Source organism: Triplophysa dalaica, chromosome 1 (genome assembly GCF_015846415.1).
Source record: "Triplophysa dalaica isolate WHDGS20190420 chromosome 1, ASM1584641v1, whole genome shotgun sequence".
In the NCBI taxonomy this organism is placed as follows: Eukaryota; Metazoa; Chordata; class Actinopteri; order Cypriniformes; family Nemacheilidae; genus Triplophysa; species Triplophysa dalaica.
This window is the reverse complement of record NC_079542.1, coordinates 28882014-28891066: the sequence shown is the minus strand read 5'-3', so window position 1 is coordinate 28891066 and position 9053 is coordinate 28882014. Positions and strand designations below refer to the sequence as shown.

Here is a 9053-nt window from a genome sequence, read left to right as displayed (position 1 = left end):
TGCACTTGCTAATTGCACTTCTGGTTAGACCTAAACTACATTTCGTTACACTGTACCTGTATATGTGTAATGACAATAAAGTTGAATCTAATCTAATCTAATCTAATGTGAAAAACCTCTAAGGAACGTTCTTATAACAATTTTTTTTTGCTGGGTTGTATTTCAGGTTGTATTTTTGGTTGTAGTTGTTGTGTTTCTCTGGGTAAATACTTTTTTTGTAGTTATTGTTAAACTTTTCTGCAGTGATACTGTTTGTTAACAGCAGATGTTCATCACTAATAACTCAATCATCACTATAATAATATTGAAACTCATTACAAATTCTGTCAAACTTGAGCACAGAAAGGTGATGGTATTGGGATAAATCTGGGCCAGAATTGAAATGAACTGTTGTTTATATTTGGTTCAGTTCTTCTTTATTTGTTTTGATGTTTGACATGTGGCATAGCTTTGGCATGCCTGTGGCCCAAATCTGGCAAACAGGAGCGGACCGCACAAGTGCCATCATTCCACGCCATATGTGGGCCAGATGAGTAAAGTATGGGGAGTAAGGTGTGGGCCAGATTTGGGCCGCAAAAATTTGCTATCTGGGTATGCAGTTCACTATTTGATGCAAGATTAAAAGCAACCATTAAAAATGTGCTGAAGGCCATCTTTTACAGTCTGAATGTATTTTTATTGTAAAATTTGACAAAATGGAAAATTCTCTTAACAAAATGATTATTTATTATTATTTATATAATTTTAATGAAAGATTTTAAAGAAGAAAAACGCACAAACTTAAATATATATTAACTTTTTAATCAAAATACATTAACATCATCCTCTCAAAACAATGAAAACAGTCGATTTTTTTACTTGGCTGCACATATATTAATATGAATATCTTGGTAAACGTTTCCCTGCACTGATTAAATGGTGATTAAATGTAGGCTAACAATAGTCTGCAGCTAGCTAGCTTATTTCACTATGGATATTAAGCCAACAGGTGAATACCAATCACAGACTATAGGCTACGCACCTTTCTTGGTGAAAAACTGGGTTACAGTTTGACACCCTTTCCTTTGTCTTTCCTCTCTCTAAACACCGTCACCGATACCCATTTTTCACCAGCAGGAACCAGGTGATAGTTCTGAAACAGTGCTATTGCCAGTTCTTAGTTGGTTCGACCGGCGAGCCCTTTAAGAACCGGTTGCTTTTCCACAGGCTAGAGAGCCAATACAGAACAAGGTGTTACGTGACCGAATACGTCTCATTTTTTCCCAGCAATGCTAGCGCGAAAGCGCCGAACACAAACATACGGGCACAACGGCATGAACAATGGCGAACGTTGAGTTGCTATTGATGTTGGCTTTGCGAAGTTACATCGGCATCCGAACATGGCGAATCCATCGTTTTTTCGAGCAGCTCGCCGTAACTTGTATAGACGCAGATTTCAAGCGATTTGTGCTAAAGCAGGACCAAACCATTTTATGCGACCGATTGGTCGGTCAATATGGATGTTCACTTTTTGGTCAATGGGGATTTTTAACTTTTGCTGCCAAAAACATAGAGATTATTAATTTTATTATTATATAAATATATATACTGAATGATGATGGTTTAATAATTTTATATTAGTTTTTACCTATTTTTGGGGCCCCTGTCAGTCATGGGCCCTTGGAGTTGTCCTAACTTTTCCCCCCTATACGGCGCCCGTGGTCTGCTGGTCCTGATCTGGAGACTCCGCAGCCTGAAGAAGCTGTGTGTCTGGTGGGTGGGATCATCTGCAATGCAGAGGGCTTTGCGGGTGAGATGGGTTCCATAAATGTCTTGGGGGGGGGGGGGGAGAGACACCAGTGATCTTCTCAGCTGCTCTCACTATGAGACTATGAGGCGCCAGACCACACAGTGATGCAACCAGTCTGAAGGCTCTCGATTGTGCCACTGTAGAAGGTGCACATGATGGGGGCTGGGGCTCTGGCTCTTCTCAGTTTGGGGAGGAAGTAGAGACGCTGCTGTGCTTTCTTGGCCAGTGATGCGGTGTTGTTAGTCCAGTAGAGATCCTCAGTGATGTGCACCCTCAGGAACTTGGTGCTGCTCACTCTCTCCACAGTCGCACCGTTGACGGTCAGATGAGCATACGGAGTGTATACTCTCCTGAAGTCAATAACAATCTCCTTCTTCTTCTCCACATTCAGAGAGAAATTGTTGTCACTGCACCACCTGGGCTCACCTCGCTCCTGTAATTTGTCTCATCTCTGTTGCTAATGATTTGTATTTTGTATTTGAAAAACATGCCCATCCCTGGCTACACTGTAAAAAATGAAGAGTTGGATCAACTTTAAATTTACTTCAATTGGTAACGCAGATAAAAATTAAGTGTCCAACTTAAATTTCCTAGCTAACAAAAGTCATCATATTGTTATCCTTGAGTTGGGCTCTTGACGTTTAAAATGTAGATTATTTGCCATGCTGTAACTGTGTACTTTTAGAGTAAATATGTTATGGAAATTAATTGAGGAAATTAATCAAATGGTTTTGACTCTTGGTTATTAAAACACCATTATCTTTTGATTAAGAATATTACAAATCATTATTGCATTATATTTGATTGCATTTTTATGTCTTAAATGATTTTTTGAAAAAAAAGCTTAAACTGTAATGGAGCATAGAATCCGCTGTCATCTAGAATCAGTGTATGAATATCAACAATGGTGACAATCAACAAAAGAAAGCTTCATGCTGCAATGTTAATATCTGTTCACCTCCACATATCTCTGTCGCTTATAAAATAAACATATGTTTGTGAATGAGCTTATAATAACATTCGGAAGATTTGGTTGTTATAGCTGTTAAGTCTCCCACTATCATTCATATGGGGCAGTTGACACCCATATGACACAAGCTGTGCAGTTTGAACATCAGTCCCATCCCGTGTTCTTCATACATATCAGCAGCACATATCACCGTGAGATTGTGTGAGGACAGTGATACAGCACAATGGGACGAGCTTAAAACAACATTTGTTAATAAAAACATCTTTGTTCAATGTAAGTGAATTTGTCTTTGTTTTACTTCATCAACGTTGTGTTTTCATGAAATATGACCCACAAATAAAGAAAATAGTAAGGATAAAATCCAAAATGTTTTATTATAGTTTCAGTAAAGTAGTTTAAAGGAGGCATGAATTAAAATCACAATTTTAACCTGACCTTTGGTTATATAATGAGGGAATCATATTCACACGAACGTCATGTAATTATTAGAACTGAAATACGCACTCGTTACTGAGATTACATCTGTTATTGACACCAGGCCCAGCGAACACCATGTTCTGGAATGCACCTATCAATGACATCATTGATACGTTGAACCCCGCTTCCACAGAAAAATATCAACGACTACTTCTCTAGCCCCACCCACTGGTTCGCCCATGACAATTCTGAAGTAACACAAGTGGCGCGGAACCAGATAGAGCGAGCAAACAATAAACAAACATGTCGTTTAAGATAGCTAAATATTGTGCCACCCCTGGTTGTGGAAGAATATAGTCGCTATATAACCTTCCTTCGGATTCCAACATTAGTAATGCGTGATTAAATATTATCAGGCATTCCAGCTCATGTGGGAAAAACATGGAGAGTTTGTCCGTTTCATTTCTCAGAGGATTCCTTCGTGAACAAGGCAGAGAATTAAACTGGATTTGTGGAATGACTAAAATGAAAAAGCAGTGCTGTGTTGTCAATATTGGATCCGATAGGAATGGCGCAGCAACCTTATGTGAGTTAATCATTTTGTACTATGTGTCAGTATTGCTTTGTTTGAGATCGCTTGATGTGCCCTGAGCACTATTCACATGAGATAAGTATTAACGGGGACCTCTAGTCATTTGTATTTCTTGCAGAGGTTGTCTGTGATCTTAAGCCTGTGCGAATCGGCATCTCTGTGATTTGGCAGGCTCACATATCATTTTTAAAGGTTTTATCCACCGTTTGCGAATAATAGAGGCTGTTTTGAAGTGTTTTGGTATTATTTTAGGTCCTGGGTGATATCCAAAAATTACCAGGAGTCTCCCGTTTGTTTATTTATCATGGAAACTCTCGTAACATTTGAGACCCGCGATCGCGGTGATCTTTTGTCCGGTTAGCAATCACAGGTCTCAAATGCTGACAGGTACGGTCATATATCATTAAACACCATACACTATACAAACTATATGCAAAGCCTTGCCATCACATCCGGGAAACAAGTCAGTAAATTTTTGTAAAATTGTAATAAGATTCAAGACATGGAAGGAAGGAGGCGGGAACCGGCAAACATTTAAACATTTAATAACAGAAATAATAAAATATGCAGCGACGAGACGAGACAACGGAGACGGGAGCCCTCGTAGCGACCGGAAAGAGAGAGGGGAGAGAGGAAAAAAAAATTATAGTCCGGTTCCCTGACATGCTGCCGCTCGTTCCTCAACCAGCCGGAGTACTCTCTTTCGCGGTGGCCCTGGGGCTTCGGTAGACGGCTCGACCGTCCGCCCCCTGGCAGCCGGCGGTGGCTCCTCCTTTATCTGGGAGTCGGGGCGGGTTGCCCGTCCCCTGCGGACGGACGCAGGCTCCGGGCTCTGGCAGGCGGTGGCCGCACTCTGCACTTCCGCCCCCTGCTCCTCCCCCTCGGGGGACGGACGCAGGCTCTGGCGGACGGCGGCAACTCCCCCACTCCCGCTTGGACGGAAGCCAACCAACCTCGACCCAGGGGCGCGGCAGCAAAGGTCGCCGTTCCTCCGAAGCTTTGACAGTGGCCGCACTGTGCACTTCCGTTTCCCCAGAGCCACTGCTTCCGGCAGCCACTGGCGGACGCCCTTCGTCCGCGCTGCCCAAACTCTCCGGCACCGCGAGGCCACTCGGCGGCAAGGACTCTCCGACAGCATGTCTCTCCTTCCTCCCGGGTTTCGGCACCAATGTAATAAGATTCAAGACATGGAAGGAAGGAGGCGGGAACCGGCAAACATTTAAACATTTAATAACAGAAATAATAAAAGCGAACATAACATAAATACAAAACACAAGAACATAAATATAAACTTAACATATGTTCGGGACCGGTCCTCTCTCTTCCTCTCTTCTATGCTTCCGATCTCCTCCGTGATACGAGACCGGTGCGCGTACAGCTGACGCTCATTATCACTCACTCACCGGCCTCGACTCACAGTCTCGTCCAGCCTACTGCACTACACACACGAACGTCAAAACTAGACCTCATACAACATTATAAAACAATGAACAAGGCCAGGTCATCACACCTTTAACACACACTCTAAAAATTATATGTTCAACTCAATTAACCTTTTTACGTTATCAGGTTTCATATAATTGAATTATGTTGAATTCAAGGAACATTGTTTATTTCAGTAAACTTAAGATAGTAACATCAGGCAATACAATGTTGTTTATTTGAATCAGATCTTGCTTTTGTTTTGTATCATCAATTTAACAATGTAACCGCCCAATACGTAGGACAGGCTTTTCTGAACAATGCTAACAACGAAATTCAGACACTAGACATGAAACACTAACAAGTGTTTTTTTTTTACTGATAAATGCATAAAATAAAACCTATTTGAGAAAATGACTCTCAAAATGTTGTTTTAAGCAAAGCGTCCTGAGAAATATAAGACCTCTGCCAAATTGTAGCTATTTTATGTTAACACAACATGGATTCAGTTACATAACTGTTGCAGGGGGCGGATGGGGGAGCATATTTGAAGGTTTCATATGACATGGCTAAAACAAATATTATCGTTTGTTTTAGATGTTATGCAATGTGAATAAACAATAGAAGTTTAAAAATGCTGTATTTTCCACATACCATGCAGGTTCATCAAGTTGCAAAGCAATTGTACATACAGGTACGCCCACCTTTTGTAAAAGTCATACCATGAACTGACGTAGATGTGTTGGGTTGTGGATACACGTGGCATTTCAGGCAGGTCTGGGTGAGCGTTTGCATGGGTAACTAATAACACCTCAAAGACACAGAAAAACACGTATTAGCACCATATGACCTCATTTAATATGACATTTCAAGGGAAACGACTCTTGATGTAAGTCATATTAACATATTAACATTCTTTTGTTTATCCTATTCATCTGTCAATTCGAGGCACAGGTAGGTAGGCTGTTCATCACCACACCAGGACAAATGCTACTGGAGGGAAGGCTTCACTTCTGCGGCTCTCTGTCTGATGTGCTATACAGCTGTGCTGCGCGTGCGAGAAAAAGGCATCTGAACCCTCAACATTTCCCGAACTGACCTGATATGTGTTTGACAGGGAAAGCGGTGTGCAAACAGAAACAACCACGTGCGCACACGCATATTTATTAATTTATAAAAAAGGGCTTCTTCTCTTAAGTAAGAAAAATGGCCAGGTCTCAGCATCCAAGGCTTGCTATCTGGGTACTGTCAAAATCAATTTACAAACAAAACTGAATTGAAAATACAAAACAGAAACCGTTTGTTTGGTGGTGTAAATATGAAATATTAACTGTACAACATTTTGACTAATCAATAGATAGTTCATTTTTGGATCATACATTAGTATTCTAAGCAGATGCATGCAATTTATTATAGCTTAATACAGAAGAACAGTTCCAAGACAAGAACATGCAACAACAAACGGTCACACTAAATTTAAGCCTATTTGCATTGTTGCAGTAAAGTCTAAATTAGGCTTTCAGATATACTCCGATTAGCAGAAATATAACATTGTTTAGAAAGCTGATTTGAATATATATCTTTATTTGCAACTGTACCTTTATGGCCGCTGTTGACCACAACAATCACAATGCGTTCATAAATATACCGATTTGTTAGCGTTTAGATATGCAAAATGATTTACTTGGTGCATTATATCACTTCTCGGGGTCTCGAAGATGAAAGGAGTGTGAAATAAGATCAGGACCCTCACTAGGCACTTGATCTCGAGCGGATGTGTGCGCGAGCGAAAGAGAGAGGGAGGGCGAGCGAGAGAGAGAGAGAGAGAGAGAGAGAGAGAGAGAGAGCTCAAATCAATCGTCTCTTCCTCGTTCACCTTTAAAACACACCACTGCAGTGCTGGGGTGTTGCAGCCTCGCTGTCGCCCGCATCAGAATGACTAGATGCACCATTGCACCTGTTCTCGAGATTGCAAATCACAGGAAGTTGCTGTGCAAAACCGACACGTACCTCGAGCTTCCGATGTAGCATAAATTACGTCGATTTGATTAGAATTACGCTGGGGGGAAACACAGCGGAAGAGACCAGACAGCTGTCATACATCGCTTTGTTGTCGGTGAGTTTATTCGAGACCGCTGTTTTTAGATAACTTAAATGAAATGTCACTGATACATTTGGTATGCAGTCAGTGTAAGTAGATTTGTCTTTTTATTCAGTAAATGTGACGTACTCGTGTGCTTCTTTGTTCGTTCCTCGCCTTGTTCCGGTTGACATTGCTGCAATGGCATGTAATGGTTTATATTGTATTCAATTGTAATGCTTTCGATGTAATATTTGTTTGAATGTAGAATACCTCAACGTCGCGTTCACCGTAAAGACGATTTATGAAAATAATAGCAAGAGATTTGTATTAGAATCAGTAGGTCTGCCAAGATAACGTTACTGGCAGATTATTAATGGCATCCACAAAGCTCTGTCAGTGCACACCCATATTGCTCTCTGTTAAGCCGCATTTGGGTACAATTTAGTGCATTGGTGCCTAATAAAAAAATGGTAATGCAGTGCAAAAATGTTGTACGGACGTTTAACACCTAATCAGCTATGTTACGTTTTTTTCCTGTATCCTTCCCTCATGCAATCTAGACACTTTGCAATATGATACACGTTCAAAACCCTAATATACAAAGGTTTAAAATGAAGCTAAATGTAACGGTTAATTCCGATTATGTTTTTGATTTATTTTAAGTGCAGTTGCGTTTATTATCCTACCGGTCACATAGACTTCAAATTGACATAAAAAAACGTGTGTAAAAATGCAAATCAAACTGATGTCAAAAATTTGCCATCTACATACTGATGTCCTTTTTACCACCAAAACAATAACATAGATAAAATATATCCGCTGAAGACACTACAGTGCATAAAGTTAAGAAATCTTATATGTGGTGTCAAAGAGATGTTGGTGACGAAAAATAAAATCCTCAAAAGGTGTAGATTAAACTAAATGATTAGTGTCAAAATAAAAATTACGGTAAGGAGCTTCTTTTTGTTTTGGTCATGTTAATGTTATGGTTCACAAATGTGAGTTATGTTAAATACAATAAGATAACTTTTTACTGGCAAACTTGGACATAGACATTCATCACACAAACCTGACAATCATCAATAAGATAACCTGATTAACCACAATTCATGCTGGGAGTCATGATTGAGTTTTGTACTATGATTTTACCCAGCATTCATTGCAGCATGAAGCTTTCTTTTGTTGACTGTCACTATCGTTGAGTTTCATACACTGAGTTTACATGCATAAAATATTTATATAAAAGATATCCATCAAAAATCATCTTAAAAAGAAACCTGTTTTCACATGCTTACATGCATAGTACTTTACCGGCTATGCCGAAAAACCGCGTTTACATGGAAGTTTGAGACTTGCTGGGTTTCTCCCGTGGAGTGACGTCATTGTCAATAGTCTGTTTAGTAATTAAAAAGTGTGAAAACAGTCAGAATCTATATTTTTACATATGTTCTCATGTCCACAGTATCTGCATATGCAACAATAGGTCTTTATTTTGATATTTCTACATCAATTGCATGACTTGAGAGGGGACTTTTATGCGTTATTTTACTATTATTTCCGTTTGGGATTAGTGCGCTGTCAGACATGCGCACATAATTAAAACTGAGAGAAAACCTGAAAAAACATTTACATGCAGCGCGAAATCGGAGTAATGTGCAAAAAACTACCTCTGCCGAGCGGGTTTTGCCTACGTTTTGCCCGTTTATGAGCTTTCCCTGAAGAAAGAAAAACGTTTTACATATTTACACGACCTAACTTATTATCAGCTTTGTGCATGTAA

General features: G+C 40.0%; 1 protein-coding gene and 1 long non-coding RNA gene across 5 annotated transcripts in view; one reads left to right on the top strand and one right to left on the bottom strand.

Moving 5' to 3' along the window:
- Positions 1–2198: 2198 nt before the first annotated feature.
- LOC130424261 (uncharacterized) lies at positions 2199–6904 on the bottom strand. Its single transcript, XR_008906947.1, has 3 exons — positions 6789–6904; positions 5895–6001; positions 2199–2295 (listed from the first exon to the last, which is right to left on the bottom strand). It is a non-coding gene; the product is annotated as an uncharacterized LOC130424261 (long non-coding RNA).
- A 170-nt stretch (positions 6905–7074) lies between these two features.
- The window catches only part of zmp:0000001168 (signal-induced proliferation-associated protein 1), an 80243-nt gene continuing 78264 nt past the window's right edge, over positions 7075–9053 (top strand). For all 4 annotated transcript variants that reach the window (XR_008906320.1, XM_056744454.1, XM_056744444.1 and 1 more), the window contains exon 1: positions 7075–7306. The gene's annotated coding sequence lies outside the window, so the exon portion shown is untranslated. The remainder of the gene's footprint in view (positions 7307–9053) is intronic.